Source organism: Carassius carassius, unplaced genomic scaffold, assembly GCF_963082965.1.
Source record: "Carassius carassius unplaced genomic scaffold, fCarCar2.1 SCAFFOLD_66, whole genome shotgun sequence".
NCBI lineage: Eukaryota > Metazoa > Chordata > Actinopteri > Cypriniformes > Cyprinidae > Carassius > Carassius carassius.
In genome coordinates, this window is record NW_026775001.1 from 231,803 (window position 1) to 248,603 (window position 16,801).

Genomic DNA, 16,801 nt, shown 5'->3' on the forward strand with positions numbered 1-16,801 from the left:
AATGTTGCATTTCCTTAAAAAAGACAGCCAGGACCGGACCTTTGCCCTGTTGTCCAAAAACATCAAGCTGGCCAGATTGGTCTGGCCAGCTGACATATATGAAATAAAAATTTTTATTCTAAAAATCTTTGAGGACACATTATTTATTAATTTCGGAGTGGGGTTGATGCCCTCCCAGTGGGCCCTGGACACCTCAATGAGCTGATCTGCAAAAAGAAAGCACAAGAGAAGGACCAGGTGAGTCAGGTCGATAACATAGAGGTAAACACTAACAAACATTATTATTATTATTATTATATTAAATTAAATTAAATTAAATATATAATAAACTATATTATACATATATATATATATATATATATATATATATATATACATACATAATATGTGTGTGTATATGTATAATTATATTACTATAATTTTCTAGTCTAATAAACTACAAATGGTACTATTTCCTTGGTCACTTATCAGTCTATTTCTCATTTCTCTTGTAGTCTAACAAACTATAAATGGTGCTATTTCCTTGGTTCACTTACCAGTCTATTTCTAATTCAACTTCTAGTCTAATCAACAACAAATGAGATTATTTCCTTGGTTCACTTACCAGTCTATTTCTCAGGTAACTTCTAGTCTAATAATCTACAAATAGGAGATTTATTAATGAAAGTTATTGTATGGTGTTATCAAAGTGACAAGTGTCATACTCACTTAGGGCTGGCACGTGGTCCGGAAAGGGGTATGGTGCATCGGAGGAGTGGGCCTTCTTTGAAGGCCCGGCGACCTCCTCCTCGGGTCCTGTGGCTGGCTCTGCCTCAGGCCTGGTGGCTGGCTCTTCATCTAGTCTGTCAACCTGCGACTTTGAGCACTCCTCCTCCCCAGGGCTGTTGAGGGCCGATAGCAGACTATGTGTTGCCCGTGCAACCTGCCTAGAGGGGGTGGGATTTGACCGCTTCCTCAGCTGCCGGTACCGCCGTGAGAAGCTCTCCCAGAAGCAATGGATAGGAGAAGCTTGCGCTCCTTCACATTCCGCACCTTGTGAAAGACACGAAGGTGTTGGCTTAGCTGATTATAGCCACGAAAGCACAAGGGACAGTCGTTCAAAGCCATATCTACTTTTGTTAAAACACTAAAGGATGAATAGCAAAAGGATGAATGCAAGGGACACTGCCCAAGCATTGGTTACTTATATAACTTTTTAGGTCCCATTTGTAGTCTGTTAATACAACTTTGAGTCTAATACATTAGAGAGCACAATTTGCAGTCTATTTCTCATTACACTTCTAGTTTAATAAACTACAAATTTGACTATTCCTTTGATTCACTCACCAGTCTATTTTCCATTCTTTTTCTAGTCTAATAAACTACAAATGGGACTATTCCCTTGGATCACTTACCAGTCTATTTCTCATTCAACTTCTAGTCTAATAAACTACAAATAGTACTATTTCCTTGGTCACCTACCAGTCTATTTCTCATTCATTTTCTAGTCTGATAAACTACAAATATGACTATTTCCTTGATTCAGTTACCAGTCTATTTTTCATACCACCTCTAGTCTAAGAAACTACAAATGGAACTATTTTCTTGGTCACTTACCAGTCTATTTGTCATTCCACTTTTAGTCTAATAAACTGTAAATTACCTTGGTCCCTTACCAGTCTATTTCCCATTCATTTTCTAGTCTAATGACTAATGACATCCACCCCCCTCGCACCTACTCATCCATGCCGGCCAGGGTGCACCCTCCCCGGCTAGAGAAGGCAGCTTGAGGGGGGTGGAAGTCGGAAGAAAATTTTTTTATGAGGCCTAGAGAAAACACTTGTACTGCACTCAGGGCACTCAGGGAATCCATTTTAGTAAGTTTTATCCCATTATACTGTAGAAATATGCATAGAAAAACGTCAGACCAGGGGGCCGTCTATCCGACGACACTAGCCCCATGTCCCTATGACCCCGGAGGTCAAAACGGCCAAAACGGGGCCAAACTGCACCAAACTCAGGACGGAGTAAGACCTCCAGAAGGCCTACCGAACACCGCTGTCCCCCCATCCATAACACCCCGGGGGGCGAATTTATGGCCCCCCCACATTTTTGATAGTCAAATGGAAGGAAGAGACCTAGCGACTTGAAACTCGGTGACTTGATAGCCCTCAAAGGGCCCTCTCTGAAGCCACCTCCCACAAGTCGATAGACCCCGGGGGCCAGAGATACGGGCCCGCAAATGCAAAAAGTCCCAAAATTTGACCGGCCATAACTCACCCAAAGAGAGGGGAAAAAACACCAAACTCTGGTCAAAATTAGACCTTTGGGAGCTCTATCCGACGACACTAGCCCCATGTCCCTATGACCCCGGGGGTCCGAGTTACGGCCCCCCAAAATGTGGAATTTGAACCGTTATAACTCAGGAACTGGACCACCCAGGAACTCGAGGATGGTCGCATACGGTAGGCCCCTCGACCCCTAGGGATCCCCCGAATTTAGCAAAAAAATAGTACCGTCCACCCCCCTCGTACCTACTCATCCATGCCGGCCAGGGTGCACGCTCCCTGGCTAGAAAAGGCAGCTCGAGGGGGGTGGAAGTCGGAAGAAATTTTTTTATGAGGCCTAGAGAAAACAGTTGTACTGTACTCGGGGCACTCAGAGGAATCCATTTTTGTAAGTTTTATCCCATAATACTGTAGAATTTGCATAAAAATGAGCGTTGAATTTTGGCACACATGTGCACCACATGTGGTGCGTATCTCACTTTTCATTAAATAGCAACTGTATTTGCAACAAGGAATGAGATCTGCCATGCAGTGGTGTATTGCGAACTTTTTTCCTGATGCGCCCTCCTGGGGTCTTGGACTCTTCCACGAATGATGGCACCCATCCTTCCTTTCCTGGAGGGGGGCTAACCGTTGGTGTGGACGGTAGAGACGCAAATCATACCTCTGGCTGACCGCCTGGGCCTTCATACTTACCTGGCAGGGGAGACACCATGATCAAGAAGGCGGTTCACCCAGGGCGAGGCTTGCCCATTGCACTCCGGCCATGCTGACCCCTGCGAATTCCCCAAATGCGGGAATCTCGACTGCATAATTTATGGTAGTGGGGGACTGCGTTCGCGCTCTCCCCTGAAATTGTTGGTGAAACAAAGCAGAAGAGGTTTTTTTTGCGTTTTGCGTTTTTTTTTGCGTTTCAGAATGGGGAGTTCTGTCACATGCGAGGTATGTGTTGTGCGCCTGTGAAACAAAGTCAGTTACGCTCTTGAAAAATCGGACCCTGGTGGGTGGTTCAGTTCGAATATAGCACAGACCTTACTTTGAAAGTCGATTGGACTGACTGCAGCCTAGCTGTAGCTGTCTCCATGTTGTTTGGTTGTCCTTTTTCAATTGGTATTAATTTTGTTGTCGCTTACAGCGCCACCGAGTGGCCTGTCGCAGCGCCCTTTTTCACCTGGCCTCTGACTGAGCCCCTGCACAAGTGTGCCGATTTGGGTGAAGGGATCTCATTCCTTCCTGGAGTTATAGCCATTCGAGCCATCTCGGACACGCCACCTTAGCACGTTTTGAGGTCCCCTCGCCAAGGTGAATGGAAATTTCCACTTTTTTGGGATGATTATTGACAGGCAGACTCCAAAGAAGCTTTCTGTGCTGCTTTGGGTGGGACTGGGCCAAATACCTGGCGGCGCTAGGTTGCAAAAGAAGGTTTTCGACAAAATCCCAAATCCCCGAAATTCCATCAGAGCGACGAGCCAATCTGAGACCTGCGTCTGGTTCGGCTCGAGCCAAGGATTCCCATGACATAAGGCACGTGGCTCTGCGACGAACCGTTTGGGAATTACGAGCGATGCAGTACTTTCCGTCGCTGCAGTGCCAGCGTCAGGCCGAGCGTGACGAGGCCCGGTGACGTTGCAGACAGGGGAGGGTACTACCATCCCCCAGCGTTTTTAGGTCCCCCAGACTTACCAAAGCCGAGATGGGCATCGCCGTGTCCGGCTTCCTCCCCGCTGCGTCTTAGCGGCATCGCTTCACGGCCTTTTGGCTAAGATCACATATCTTGTCGGACGGTTGAGACTGCGATCGCCTCTTGGAGGTTTCCTGACTAGAGATCTTTTTATATCTTGAGTCACACAACTTCGAGAGGTACATTGAACTCTGCTGCTTCGGGCTAAAACAAGTTTTAAGGTAAGGTATTTTAATTATTTATTTGGTTATTTATTATTGTATTTATTGTTGTTTTAAGTTTTTAGAATGTTGGTGCCTCCACCATGTCGGCTGCCCCTGCCGGCGTGCGGAGGCACCACAGCGTGCGTTTTTTATTCAGGCAGGTTGAGGGGAAGCTCCTTGGAATGTCCCGTATAGCTGATCCAAAAGACCTTAGCTTTTAGATCTGACGACCTGAATTGTTTGATGACTCTGCCCTTGAACAAAGGATTTGATGTCAGTTTTAAAACCGCTTCCCTGCTTAATGACTTTTGGCAAAGGTTTGATTCAGTTAAAGCCCAGTTCTCCATGTTCACTGTCGAGAAACTTTCTGATAACACACTTAAAACTGTGATTGTAAGGATGTTCAATGAAACAGTGACTGGAGATGATATTTATGTTTGGTTGGGTAGATTTTGCACTGTTCGAGGCCAGCCTGTCAAAGTGTTAGATGAAGATGGCATTTGGACATGCTCCTGGCGAATTCCCATTAAACAATGGGAAGACGCTGGGGGCTACCAGGGCCTGAAACATCTGCCTTCCATGATTGTGCTCGGAGAGAGCAGAGGCTACATACCAAACTCTGCAGGAAGGGTTGCAGGTTTGGTCATCTCGCTGAAGCATGCCAAGAGTTAGTATGTGGGAAGTGTAGAGAAATTGGTCACAGTTTGATTATTGTACCAATTTCAGACGGTGCAATCTTTGTGGAGAAACAAACCACCTCTACAGAGACTGCCCTAAAAGTTTTGCCAACAAGCTCAAAATGGCCGCCCCACATGGGCAACAAACGAATGAACAAAGGAAAGAGGAGGCGGTCCCTGAGGTTTTGGCGGGAATTTCAAATTCCCAGCCGGCCTCAGGGATTGGGCAGGAAGGAGGAAGTGGGACGGCCACAGGGGCGGAGGCAACGGAACAGGAAATGGTCATGGAAGGAGAGGAAAGTGAGGAAAAAACCAATTCCTCACTAGTAACAGTTTCGGATGGGGTGCAGGAATCTACCGGGAGTGAGACAGAGTGTTCACTCCCTAACGCTCAGGTGCAAAAAAGACCTGCGGGGTCTCCTCTGATTGTAACGGACGAGAAAAAATCTAGGGCAGCATATAAGCTTGATAGTATCGATTCGGTAGATCTGGAGCGCATGTGGCCCCTAGAGTCCCCTAATGAGGTATCCTTTTTGCACATTAAGCTAACAGCATCGTCGCCAAAAGAGCCACAAGAGGTTTCCTCTGTGGCCTCTGAAGCGACAGGCATTTGCCCTCCTGATCCCAGCTCGTCTGAGGAAAAGGAAAGGCAAATGCAACAAGATATAACATAATTTTAATCGTATCTTTGTAGGCTTTTTACTGTCTTCTGTTTTAAATGTCTTATACCTTTTTAACCCTACTGCTCATGGCCCTCACCATCTCTACTATCAATGTAAGAAGTGTGAGGTCCACCATTAGAGCACAGAGTATTTTGTCCCTTTTAAAATCTTTTAAGTCAGATTTGTTTTTATTACAAGAGTGTTCTCTGCCCTTTTTAACTAGGTACAAGAAAATGGAGGAGCTATGGTCCGCAGGAGCCTCCATATGGAGCGGATCAAATTTTAACAAAAATGACGGAGTTGCGGTTTTAATTAATAATCCTAACATCTTGGTGAAGGGCAGCACTGTGGTGAGGCAAGGCCGGGCACTTTTAGTAAATCTGACCTTTTTAGACAGGGATTTTAATGTTCTTAATGTATATGGTTTTACGGAAAAGAATGAAAGATATGAGCTTTTAGAAGACTTGCAACCCCACATGCTAGGTAGGGCCCCCCTAATGGTAGCAGGGGATTTTAATTGTGTTTTATCCAAAACAGACAGGAAAAGGGTAGGGGAGGATTTTAGAGTGGACAAAACGTCGGTGTTATTGCAGGGTTTAGTCAGAGATTTTAATTTAGTCGACTGTTTTAAAATTTTGCATCAAAGAGAGGAGGGCTTCACCTGGTTCAGTGGTGATAGTACCAAAGCCTCTCGAATCGACTACGTTTTTACAAGGGACTGCCCGCCGACCGATGCTACATTAACCCCCCTCTTTTTCTCTGATCACATAATGCTGTCTTGCACCCTTTCACTGCCCATGGGTGTGACGGTAGGGGGAGGGCTGTGGAAGCTGAACTGTTCCCTGTTGGAAGACAAGGATATAGTTTTAGAATATAGGGAACAGTTCAGCCAATGGCAGACCCTCCAAGACTTTTACGATACACGTGCACAGTGGTGGGAGATGGTAAAGGACCGGACAAGACAGTTTTTTAGAAAGATAGGGAAAGAAAAGAAGAGTAGGGAAAAGAAATGCATGTTGGGGTTGCAGAAAAGACTACAAAGGTATTTTAATCTTTTAAATAATGGTTTTGATTTTATCGACGAAATTCAGGAAGTAAAAAAAGAAATGTCAGTTTTAGCCAATATAAAAAGTAAAGGGGTCCTTTTAAGAAGTAAAGAGAGAGAAATAGAAAAAGGCGAAAAGTGTACCAGATATTTTTTTAAGAAAATAATAACAAGGGGTGGGGGATTAACCAGGGTTAAAACAGGGGATAGGGAGGTTAACACAACAAAAGAGATTTTAGAGGATGTGGAAAAATTTTATGGGGCATTATATAGTTTTAAAAAGGTACACTTTGACACTGCAAAAGAAGTTTTAAATTTTATTGAGGAAAGGGTTGACTGTCAAAATGAGATTTTAACCCAAGATTTTAACATCTTAGAAATCCAAAAAGCACTTGGAGGTTTTAAGAAGGGGAAGTCCCCAGGAGTGGATGGACTTCCCCTAGAGTTTTATCTAACATTTTGGGACATTTTAGGACAAGAGCTTTTGACAGTTTTTAAAGAGTTTGAGACCCTCGACATACTTCCAGACAGTTTTAGAATAGGGATAGTTTCTTTACTTCACAAAAAAGGTGACCGGACTGACTTAAAAAACTGGAGACCCATAACACTTTTAAATTTTGATTATAAACTTTTTAGCAAAATTTTAGCAACACGCATGTCAACGGCTTTAGAGGACGTGATTCACCCGGATCAAGCTTGTTCTGTGCCCGGAAGAAAGATAACAGACAGCCTAGTACTGATCAGAGACGCCATCTGTTATGCGAGAGACAGAAATATTCGGCTAGTAGTCCTAAATTTAGACTTTGAAAAAGCATTTGACCGAGTCTCGCACCAGTACCTTTTTCAGGTACTGCAAAAAATGGGTTTTCCAACAAAGAGGTTTGTAGCCAGGGTGGGACTGCTGTACAAGGGACTAGTCAGCAAATTCCTTGTAAACGGGCATCTTTCCAAAACTGTGAACATACACAGTGGTGTCCATCAGGGATGTCCTTTATCTCCTCTCCTGTATGTGGCTTGTATCGAGCCACTGGCACAGATCTTGAGAAAGGATAAATGGGTCAAAGGACTGGACGTTCCTGGGACGGGTGGACTGACAGCGACTTGTGCCTTATACATGGACGATGTTACTCTTTTAACCACGGACATTTTATCTATACGAAGAGCACTGGACTTGACTGACTGGTACGGTCGGGCCTCGGGTGCCAAACTCAATAGAAACAAGTCTGAGGCCCAGCTCTTCGGGCCGTGGGGGGACGTGGACACAGGAGGACTTTAAAATTTTAGGTGTTAAATTTGATAAAGAGGGTGGAGGACGGGAAAACTGGACTGACTTGCTAGGGAAAGTTAGGAAAAGACTAGGGTTTTGGGGACTAAGACAGTTGACGATTGAAGGTAAAATTTTTATTTTTAAATATGTGATTTTACCTCTGATTTTACTTGTCTGTTCTGTTTTTAGCCCCCCTCGGTGGTTCCTGGTGAAACTGGAGAGGGCGGTGTTTTACTTCCTGTGGGGGTCCAAGTGGGAGTGCCTGAAGAGGGAGACAGTCAAGAAAAGGCCAGAGAACGTTGGAAAAGGCCTCCCAGACCCCCACCTGTTTTTAGGCAGCCGCTTCACCGCCTTGCACATCAGTTATGCCATGACCCCATCCAAAGAAAACAAGACGGCTGCAATGGCGCTATTTTGGATGGGGTCTTACCTAAGAACTTTGAAAATTTTACCAGTAGATTTGAAAACCCCAGTGTCTTTTAACTTGCCTAAAGACTACAGTTTTATAAAAAAGTTTTTAAAGAAATACCTTTTAGAGAGTGAAGATGTCACCATTTAACTAAACACAAGTCTCTCATTTCTGTTGTGCAGGACCGGAAACCGGTGAGTCCAGTTCCGGGCCTCACACTAAGTGAGGCCAAACAAGTTTGGCGGAATGCGGCTCACCCTGCTCTCCAGAACAGGCACAAGGACTTGTCGTGGATGGTGGCTCATGAGATCCTCCCGGTCAGGGCGGTTATGCACTCCAGAGGCATGGCCAAAAACCCCATCTGCCCTCGGTCCGGCTGCAATTCCCCGGAGACCGCCCACCACCTGCTCTGGGACTGCAGCACTGCGCGGGACCTGTGGGCCAAGACCGGCTACCCGTGTATTTCCCGTGCCTACCAGCAGGTGGGGCCCAGTTCGGGTACCAGCTCGCCATCCTTGGCGTGGGCCGGGGCTTGAAGGACTTGACGGCACAGAAATTTACCTCGCTCTGGCTCACCCTCAACGTCATCAAGGATGCCATCTGGGCCACCAGAAACCTGCTGGTGGGGAAGCGCGTTACGGTAACCCTCCATGCATGCGAGCTAAAGGTAACATCAAGGCTGCAGGGGTACCGGACGACGATATTCGGACGGGGGGGCCGGGGTCGCACAGAGAGGGTCCCGGCAGGCACCGACCCTGGCTGCCCGTAGATGCACCCAAACCATTCTGGCTATGGGAACAGCGGGCCAGCGGGCCGGAGGAGAGGGGATCTCCGCTGAGCCCGTAAAGTAGCATCTCATGTCCCTGTTCTGGAGAGTGGGGTGAAGACCGACTTGATGAGGACTCACCCCCGGTCTTGCACAACAGATGTTTTTTTTTATTGGTTTTTATCCAATAAATTGGTTTTTATGGTGTTTTATCAATGAAATTGGTTTTATTAACATGCATATGAGGCTTGTTTGCTTTTTTAAATTTGTATTTTACTTTTGAAACCGATCACACCTTTTAAACACACCTCAAATATGGACTTTTAAAAACAAGCAAAACACTGTGGTTTTAATCAAATGTTTTTTAACAATGATTGTTTCTTTCATTTTACCATGTGTATTTATTATATATAATATGGCTTGTTTTAATGTGTGCTTGAAAAGAAAAATGTGTGTGAAAGTAAAAATGCAAATGGAAAAAATGTAACTGTTGACAATAAAACTTTTTCGAAAGAAAAAAAATCTGTTCTTATCAGTTTAATATCTGATACGTCCCCCATCCGGGGACTACATATTAAATGGATTTTTAGATCATGGAGCTGGAGCCGGGGCTTGCTCCGTCCACTCCAAGCATCGGCCTGGTATTGCAGTGTCTCCAGGAACGGTGTGCTTTCCCTTTTTGGGGATTGCCGTTTATTGTGTCGAATAGCAGAACAAGGAATGAGATCTGCCATGCTGTGGTTTATTGCGAACTTTTTTCCTGATGCGCCCTCCTGGGGTCTTGGACTCTTCCACGAACGATGCACCCACCTGAGGTCTTTCACAGACGAGGTGATGCATCGAATCAGGTGTGTTTGGTTAAAGAGAGTCATCTAAAACCGGCGTTGGGAAGCACCGGCCCATGAGCTTGGCAGTTTCCAGGCTAGTAACGGAAGGCACCCGTCCTTCCTTTCCTGGAGGGGGGCTAACCATTGGTGTGGACGGTAGAGACGCAAATCATACCTCTGGCTGATCGCCTGGGCCTTCATACTTACCTGGCAAGGGATACACCATGATCAAGAAGGCGGTTCACCCAGGGCGAGGCTTGGCCATTGCACTCCGGCCATGCTGACCCCTGCGAATTCCCCAAATGCGGGAATCTCGACTGCATAATTTATGGTAGTGGGGGACTGCGTTCGCGCTCTCCCCTGAAATTGTTGGTGAAACAAAGGAGAAGAGGTTTTTTCCAGGTTTTTTTTTTTTTTGCATTTCAGAATGGGGAGTTCTATCACATGCGAGGTATGTGTTGTGCGCCTGTGAAACAAAGTCAGTTACGCTCTTGAAAAATCGGACCTTGGTGGGTGGTTCAGTTCGAATATAGCACAGACCTTACTTTGAAAGTCGACTGGACTGACTGCAGCCTAGCTGTAGCTGTCTCCATGTTGTTTGATTGTCCTTTTTCAATTGGTATTAATTTTGTTGTCGCTTACAGCGCCACCGAGTGGCCTGTCGCAGCGCCCTTTTTCACCTGGCCTCTGACTGAGCCCCTGCACAGGTGTGCCGATTTGGGTGAAGGGATCTCATTCCTTCCTGGAGTTATAGCCATTCGAGCCATCTCGGACAAGCCACCTTAGCACGTTTTGAGGTCCCCTCGCCAAGGTGAATGGAAATTTCCACTTTTTTGGGATGATTATTGACAGACAGACTCCAGAGAAGCTTTCTGTGCTGCTTTGGGTGGGACTGGGCCAAATACCTGGCGCTAGGTTGCAAAAGAAGGTTTTTGACAAAATCCCAAATACACGAAAATTCTGTCAGAGCGACGAGCCAATCTGAGACCTGCGTCTGGTTCGGCTCGAGCCAAGGATTCCCATGACATAAGGCACGTGGCTCTGTGACGAACCGTTTGGGAGTTACGAGCGATGCCGTACTTTCCGTCGCTGCAGTGCCAGCGGCAGGCCGAGAGTGACGAGGCCCGGTGACGTTGCACACAGGGGAGGGTACTACCATCCCCCAGCGTTTTTAGGTCCCCCAGACTTACCAAAGCCGAGACGGGCATCGCCGTGTCCGGCTTCCTCCCCGCTGCGTCTTAGCGGCATCGCTTCTCGGCCTTTTGGCTAAGATCAAGTGTAGCGACGATTGCTATGTCGAGCGGAGATGGTACTTTGCCGACCATGATGGCGTGGTTGAAGAATACTGTACGGATTCAAGTGCTTCAGAATGCTGTCCGGTTTGTAAAGGAAAACTTCAGGAGGGAATTTGTGGTCGTGGACGTCTTGAAAGGAGTCTTCAATGTAGCAGCTTCTTCAGTGTTCTGTCTTCAGGATTTCACAGCACTAGGATTTATGGATCTGACCTTCTTCAATCTAACGGACTGTGTGAGTTTTTTTGAGTCTTGGGGGAAGAAAAAGCACAAGTTGTTGGAAGGATTGAGTTTGCACCCTTTGTTTGCACAGGATTACTTACCTCTCACAGTCCATCTGTATAATCCTTTTGTTGAGGATGTGGAGGTAATGACTTTCCTTGAGAGGCACTGTGAGGTTGTGAAAGGAGGTGAGCGTGTGAGGGATCGGTTTGGGATTTGGACTGGAAAGAGGCGTTTTTTTGTGAAGCTCCGGGTGGATTCAGCGGTCCCTGGAAGCCTGGTTCACCTACCAGGGTCCATTTCCATTGGGCCTAACAGGGGCTTTCTCTACTACCCTGGGCAGCCCGTGTATTGCAGGAGATGTGGTGGAGAAGGACACGTTAAAACAGACTGTGAAGGACAGCGCTGTCGGTTTTGTGGGAAGGCAGACCACGTTGCTTCGGCCTGCCCCGCACCAAAGCTTTGTAGCCTTTGCGGCAAGGCCGATCATCTTTACCGTACCTGTCCATCAAGAAACAAATCATATGCGAGCATATTGAAGGAAGGTGATGATCTGCAGGCGGACCTGGATGCCATTCTTAGCAGTCTACCAGCAGAAAGGGAGAGGCATCTTCAACAAGCGACAGGTGCGAGTGATCAGAGAAGTATGAGTGCATCAAGTCAGGAGTGTACTGGTATGAAGGAACAAGTGGATGGAGCCGTGGGGGATCTGAAGTGGAGGATGAATGTAACATACCTCCAGGACCAAACCTTTTGTAAGGTTTTCCGGGTATTATTTGCTGGGTGGTGTAATTTAAAAGGATTCTACCAGTCACATTCTGACTGGTGGGAAGGGGTGAAGGAGAGGATTAGGTTTTTTTTGCAGGGCATGGGGTTTAGCTTTGGGGCAGGCTAAGAGGAATCAAGTGCGTCAATGGACTAAAGAATTGCAAGTTTTATGCTCTCAAGGTCTATTGAGCACTGGTCAAGGGTGGAAGAAAGCCAAACTCTTGCAGGATTCTTTGAATGAACATTATAGAGGAGAAGCACAGAAGTTTGTTGTGCAGTCAGGTGTATGTCAGCGTGTGCTAGATGAAAGGCCTACAAAGTTTTTCTTTTCTACTGTGAAGAGCAGGCAGAAGCGTAGCAGTATGGAATGTTTAAATACAGAGAAGGGTAAGGTCTACTCAGTTGAAGGAATGCTGAAGGCTTCAGTTGCCTTTTATAAGGAGCTGTTTGCGAATAGAGAAGTAAGAGAGTCAACAGCGGAGGGGTTTTTAGAGGATCTGGACAGGACCTTGGATAAAGTGGAGGCAGGCAGGTTAGAGAAGGAGGTCACCTTGAAGGAAGTAGAGGTAGCAATTAAGTCCTTGAAGAGAGGCACGTCTCCAGGTGGTGATGGTCTACCGGCTGAATTTTATCAAGCTTTTTTGCCTTTAGTAGGCACTGAACTGATTAAAGTTTATCAGGAAAGTCTGGAAGTGGGGAAATTGCCTTTGTCTATGAGGAGGGGGTTGGTGACCCTCCTGCATAAGAAAAATAGTAAGGAGGATTTGGCAAATTGGCGGCCAATAACTTTACTTACTACTGATTATAAGATTCTGGCAAAAGTCTTAACCATACGGCTTAAGGGGGTGTTAGATTTGGTGGTTCATCCAGATCAAACTTGTGGGGTCCCAGGAAGATCAGGCAGCCTCAATTTAGTTTTGGTCCGGGACTTAATCAGTTGGGCTGAGCAACGTCAGCTTCCTTTGGCAATCCTGAGCCTTGACCAGGAAAAGGCCTTTGATAGGGTTAGCCATTCTTTTTTGTGGTCAGTGTTGGAGAAGCTTGGGTTTGGCCCAGGGTTCATAGCCTGGGTCCAGCTTTTGTATAGTGAGGCTTTCAGTCAGATTAGGATAAACGGGTTCTATTCTGAACCAGTGAAACAGTTGGGTGGTGTGAGGCAAGGGTGTCCTTTGTCACCCTTGTGTTATATACTGTCTTTAGAGCCTCTGATTAGTCGACTACGATTAAAAGCAGCTTTGACTGGTGTAGTAATGCCAGGTGGAGGAGGGTTAAGGCCAAAAGTGTTAGCTTACGCAGATGATATGACAGTCTTTTTGACCACTGAAAAAGATTTTGTAGTGACAGGAGATATTTTGCATAGTTTTTCAGAAGCCACAGGTGCCAAGATAAACGTCAGTAAATCTTCAGTGATGTTTGTAGGACGGTGGAGTAAGAGGACTGTGGTTCCAGGAGGGTATACCTTGTGTCAGGATGGCATTAAAATTTTGGGTGTTCGCTTTTTCAAGGTGAATAGTGCACAACAAAATTGGGAGGGGCTGTTGGAATCTTTACAGTCTAAAGTAAGCCGGTGGAGTGTTAGGGATCTGTCACTATGGGGTAGAGTACAGGTAGTGAAGGCAGATGTGTTGCCCAGTATTAACTATCTGGCTTATGTTTTTCCCCTACCTTTTTGGCAGGGGAGGAGAATGGAGAAGTTGATTTTTTCTTTTATTTGGAGAGGGAGGACTGAGCTAGTATCAAGAGCGCAGATGTTTCGTCCTCTGGGTGAGGGAGGCAGAGGGGTGCCATGCCTCCCTTGGAAGGTTACGGCTTTGTTTATTGCTTTTGCAGCTCGCCTAGTGGTACAGGCTCTAGAGCATAAAGCACATGTGTTGGCTCACTTTTGGTTGGGCTGGCCTTTGAGGCATTTAACAGGGTGGAGTAATAGGGTACCTTGGTCACTGGATAGGCCTGAACATTATAAAGTGGCGGCAGACATCATTAAAGGGAATCCTTGGTGCTTGGAAGAGTCACTGTTGTTAAATCATAGGAAGCTGTATGATAGGTTGAAGGAGAGCTCTGTTAAGGAAGCTAGAGAGGCAGGGCCTCCAATTGAAGTGAACTGGTTGTCCTTGCAACCAGATTATTTGGTAGGGAGGTGTAAGGATGTGAACTGGTTGGCAGCATTAGGGAGGCTTCCAGTACGGGAGCGTTTATATAGGCATGGTCAGGGCAGATCTCCTTTGTGCCCAGTGGGTTGCGGGGAAGAAGAGACAATTGAGCACGCCTTGTGGTCATGTCCAGGAGCAGTGGCTTTATGGAAAGCAGTCACTGGCTGGTGGAGAGAGTGGGGAGGACCATTGATTACCCGGGACTTAGTGTTGTATGGAGTAGGGTTGGGAAATATAGAGAACAATCAGAGAAGAGTAGTATGGGTTACTATCTCAGAAGGGAAGCGTATCTTATGGGACTGGCGACTAAGGTGCCTGAGGAAGCAGTTGCCTGGTTTAGAACCTCAAAAGTTATTTTCAACACTTTTGGCTAGTTTGGTGAAAGAGGTAAATGGGTATAAGGTCGTTCATGGGGACGAGGGGATGAGGGCTGTATGGGGGGGGCTCCCTCGGGTAGGGGTGGGATAAAGTCTTGGGTGTTAAAAATTTAGTACTGGTTATGAGGTTCTGATTGTAATGTGTTGTATCTTCACTTTATGAAATGATTTTTGAGTTCGGAATGATTTTTTAGTTCTGTAGGCTTGGGACATGTATGTTCAGAAAATATTGTATGCCTTTGTTGCAAGTGATTAATTTGTAAATTTGTATGAGTGTATGGATTTAATAAAAAAAAAAAAAAAATCTGTTCTTATCAGTTTAATATCTGATACGTCCCCCATCCGGGGACTACATATTAAATGGATTTTTAGATCACGGAGCTGGAGCCGGGGCTTGCTCCATCCACTCCAAGCATCGGCCTGGTATTGCAGTGTCTCCAGGAACGGTGTGCTTTCCCTTTTTGGGGATTGCCGTTTATTGTGTCGAATAGCAGAACATCTATATAAGATCTGCCATGCTGTGGTGTATTGCGAACTTTTTTCCTGATGCGCCCTCCTGGGGTCTTGGACTCTTCCATGAACGATGCACCCACCTGAGGTCTTTCACAGATGAGGTGATGCATCGAATCAGGTGTGTTTGGTTAAAGAGAGTCATCTAAAACCGGCGTTGGGAAGCACCGGCCCATGAGCTTGGCAGTTTCCAGGCCAGTAACGGAAGGCACCCGTCCTTCCTTTCCTGGAGGGGGGCTAACCGTTGGTGTGGACGGTAGAGACGCAAATCATACCTCTGGCTGACCGCCTGGGCCTTCATACTTACCTGGCAGGGGAGACACCATGATCAAGAAGGCGGTTCACCCAGGGCGAGGCTTGCTCATTGCACTCCGGCCATGCTGACCTCTGCGAATTCCCCAAATGCGGGAATCTCGACTGCATAATTTATGGTAGTGGGGGACTGCGTTCGCGCTCTCCCCTGAAATTCTTGGTGAAACAAAGCAGAAGAGGTTTTTTCCAGGTTTTTTTTTTTTTTTGCGTTTCAGAATGGGGAGTTCTGTCACATGCGAGGTATGTGTTGTGCGCCTGTGAAACAAAGTCAGTTACACTCTTGAAAAATCGGACCCTGGTGGGTGGTTCAGTTCGAATATAGCACAGACCTTACTTTGAAAGTCGATTGGACTGACTGCAGCCTAGCTGTAGCTGTCTCCATGTTGTTTGGTTGTCCTTTTTCAATTGGTATTAATTTTGTTGTCGCTTACAGCGCCACCGAGTGGCCTGTCGCAGCGCCCTTTTTCACCTTGCTTCTGACTGAGCCCCTGCACAGGTGTGCCGATTTGGGTGAAGGGATCTCATTCCTTCCTGGAGTTATAGCCATTCGAGCCATCTCAGACACGCCACGTTAGCACGTTTTGAGGTCCCCTCGCCAAGGTGAATGGAAATTTCCACTTTTTTGGGATGATTATTGGCAGGCAGACTCCAGAGAAGCTTTCTGTGCTGCTTTGGGTGGGACTGGGCCAAATACCTGGCGCTAGGTTGCAAAAGAAGGTTTTCGACAAAATCCCAAATACCCGAAAATTTTGTCAGAGCGACGAGCCAATCTGAGACCTGCGTCTGGTTCGGCTCGAGCCAAGGATTCCCATTACATAAGGCACGTGGCTCTGCGACGAACCGTTTGGGAGTTACGAGCGATGCCGTACTTTCCGTCACTGCAGTGCCAGCGTCAGGCCGAGCGTGACGAGTCCCGGTGACGTTGCAGACAGGGGAGGGTACTACCATCCCCCAGCGTTTTTAGGTCCCCCAGACTTACCAAAGCCGAGATGGGCATCGCCGTGTCCAGCTTCCTGCCCGCTGCGTCTTAGCGGCATCGCTTCTCGGCCTTTTGGCTAAGATCACGTACCTTGTCAGACGGTTTAGACTGCGATCGCCTCTTGGAGGTTTCCTGACTCGAGATCTTTTTATATCTTGAGTCACACAACTTCGAGAGGTACATTGAACTCTGCTGCTTCGGGCTCCAACACGTTTTAAGGTAAGGTCTTTTAATTATTTATTTGGTTATTTATTATTGTATTTATTGTTGTTTTAAGTTTCTAGGCTGTTGGTGCCTCCATCATGTCGGCTGCCCGTGCCGGCGTGCGGAGGCACCACAGCGTGCGCTTTTGTTTTAAAGAGGTGAATGGCAAGCTCCTAGGGATGT

The 16,801-nt window shown here is 46.5% G+C and overlaps 3 non-coding genes and 2 pseudogenes across 3 annotated transcripts; all 5 read left to right on the forward strand.

The window, feature by feature from the left end:
• The first annotated feature begins 2,955 nt into the window (after positions 1-2,955).
• LOC132134064 (U1 spliceosomal RNA) lies at positions 2,956-3,119 on the forward strand. The gene has a single exon (XR_009429359.1). It is a non-coding gene; the product is annotated as a U1 spliceosomal RNA (small nuclear RNA).
• A 6,356-nt stretch (positions 3,120-9,475) lies between these two features.
• Positions 9,476-9,652, forward strand: LOC132134068 (U2 spliceosomal RNA; annotated as a pseudogene).
• A 351-nt stretch (positions 9,653-10,003) lies between these two features.
• On the forward strand, positions 10,004-10,167 carry LOC132134132 (U1 spliceosomal RNA). The gene has a single exon (XR_009429397.1). It is a non-coding gene; the product is annotated as a U1 spliceosomal RNA (small nuclear RNA).
• Positions 10,168-14,890: 4,723 nt separating this feature from the next.
• LOC132134086 (U2 spliceosomal RNA) lies at positions 14,891-15,070 on the forward strand (annotated as a pseudogene).
• Positions 15,071-15,422: 352 nt separating this feature from the next.
• Positions 15,423-15,586, forward strand: LOC132134140 (U1 spliceosomal RNA). Its single transcript, XR_009429404.1, has one exon. It is a non-coding gene; the product is annotated as a U1 spliceosomal RNA (small nuclear RNA).
• Positions 15,587-16,801: the final 1,215 nt, after the last annotated feature.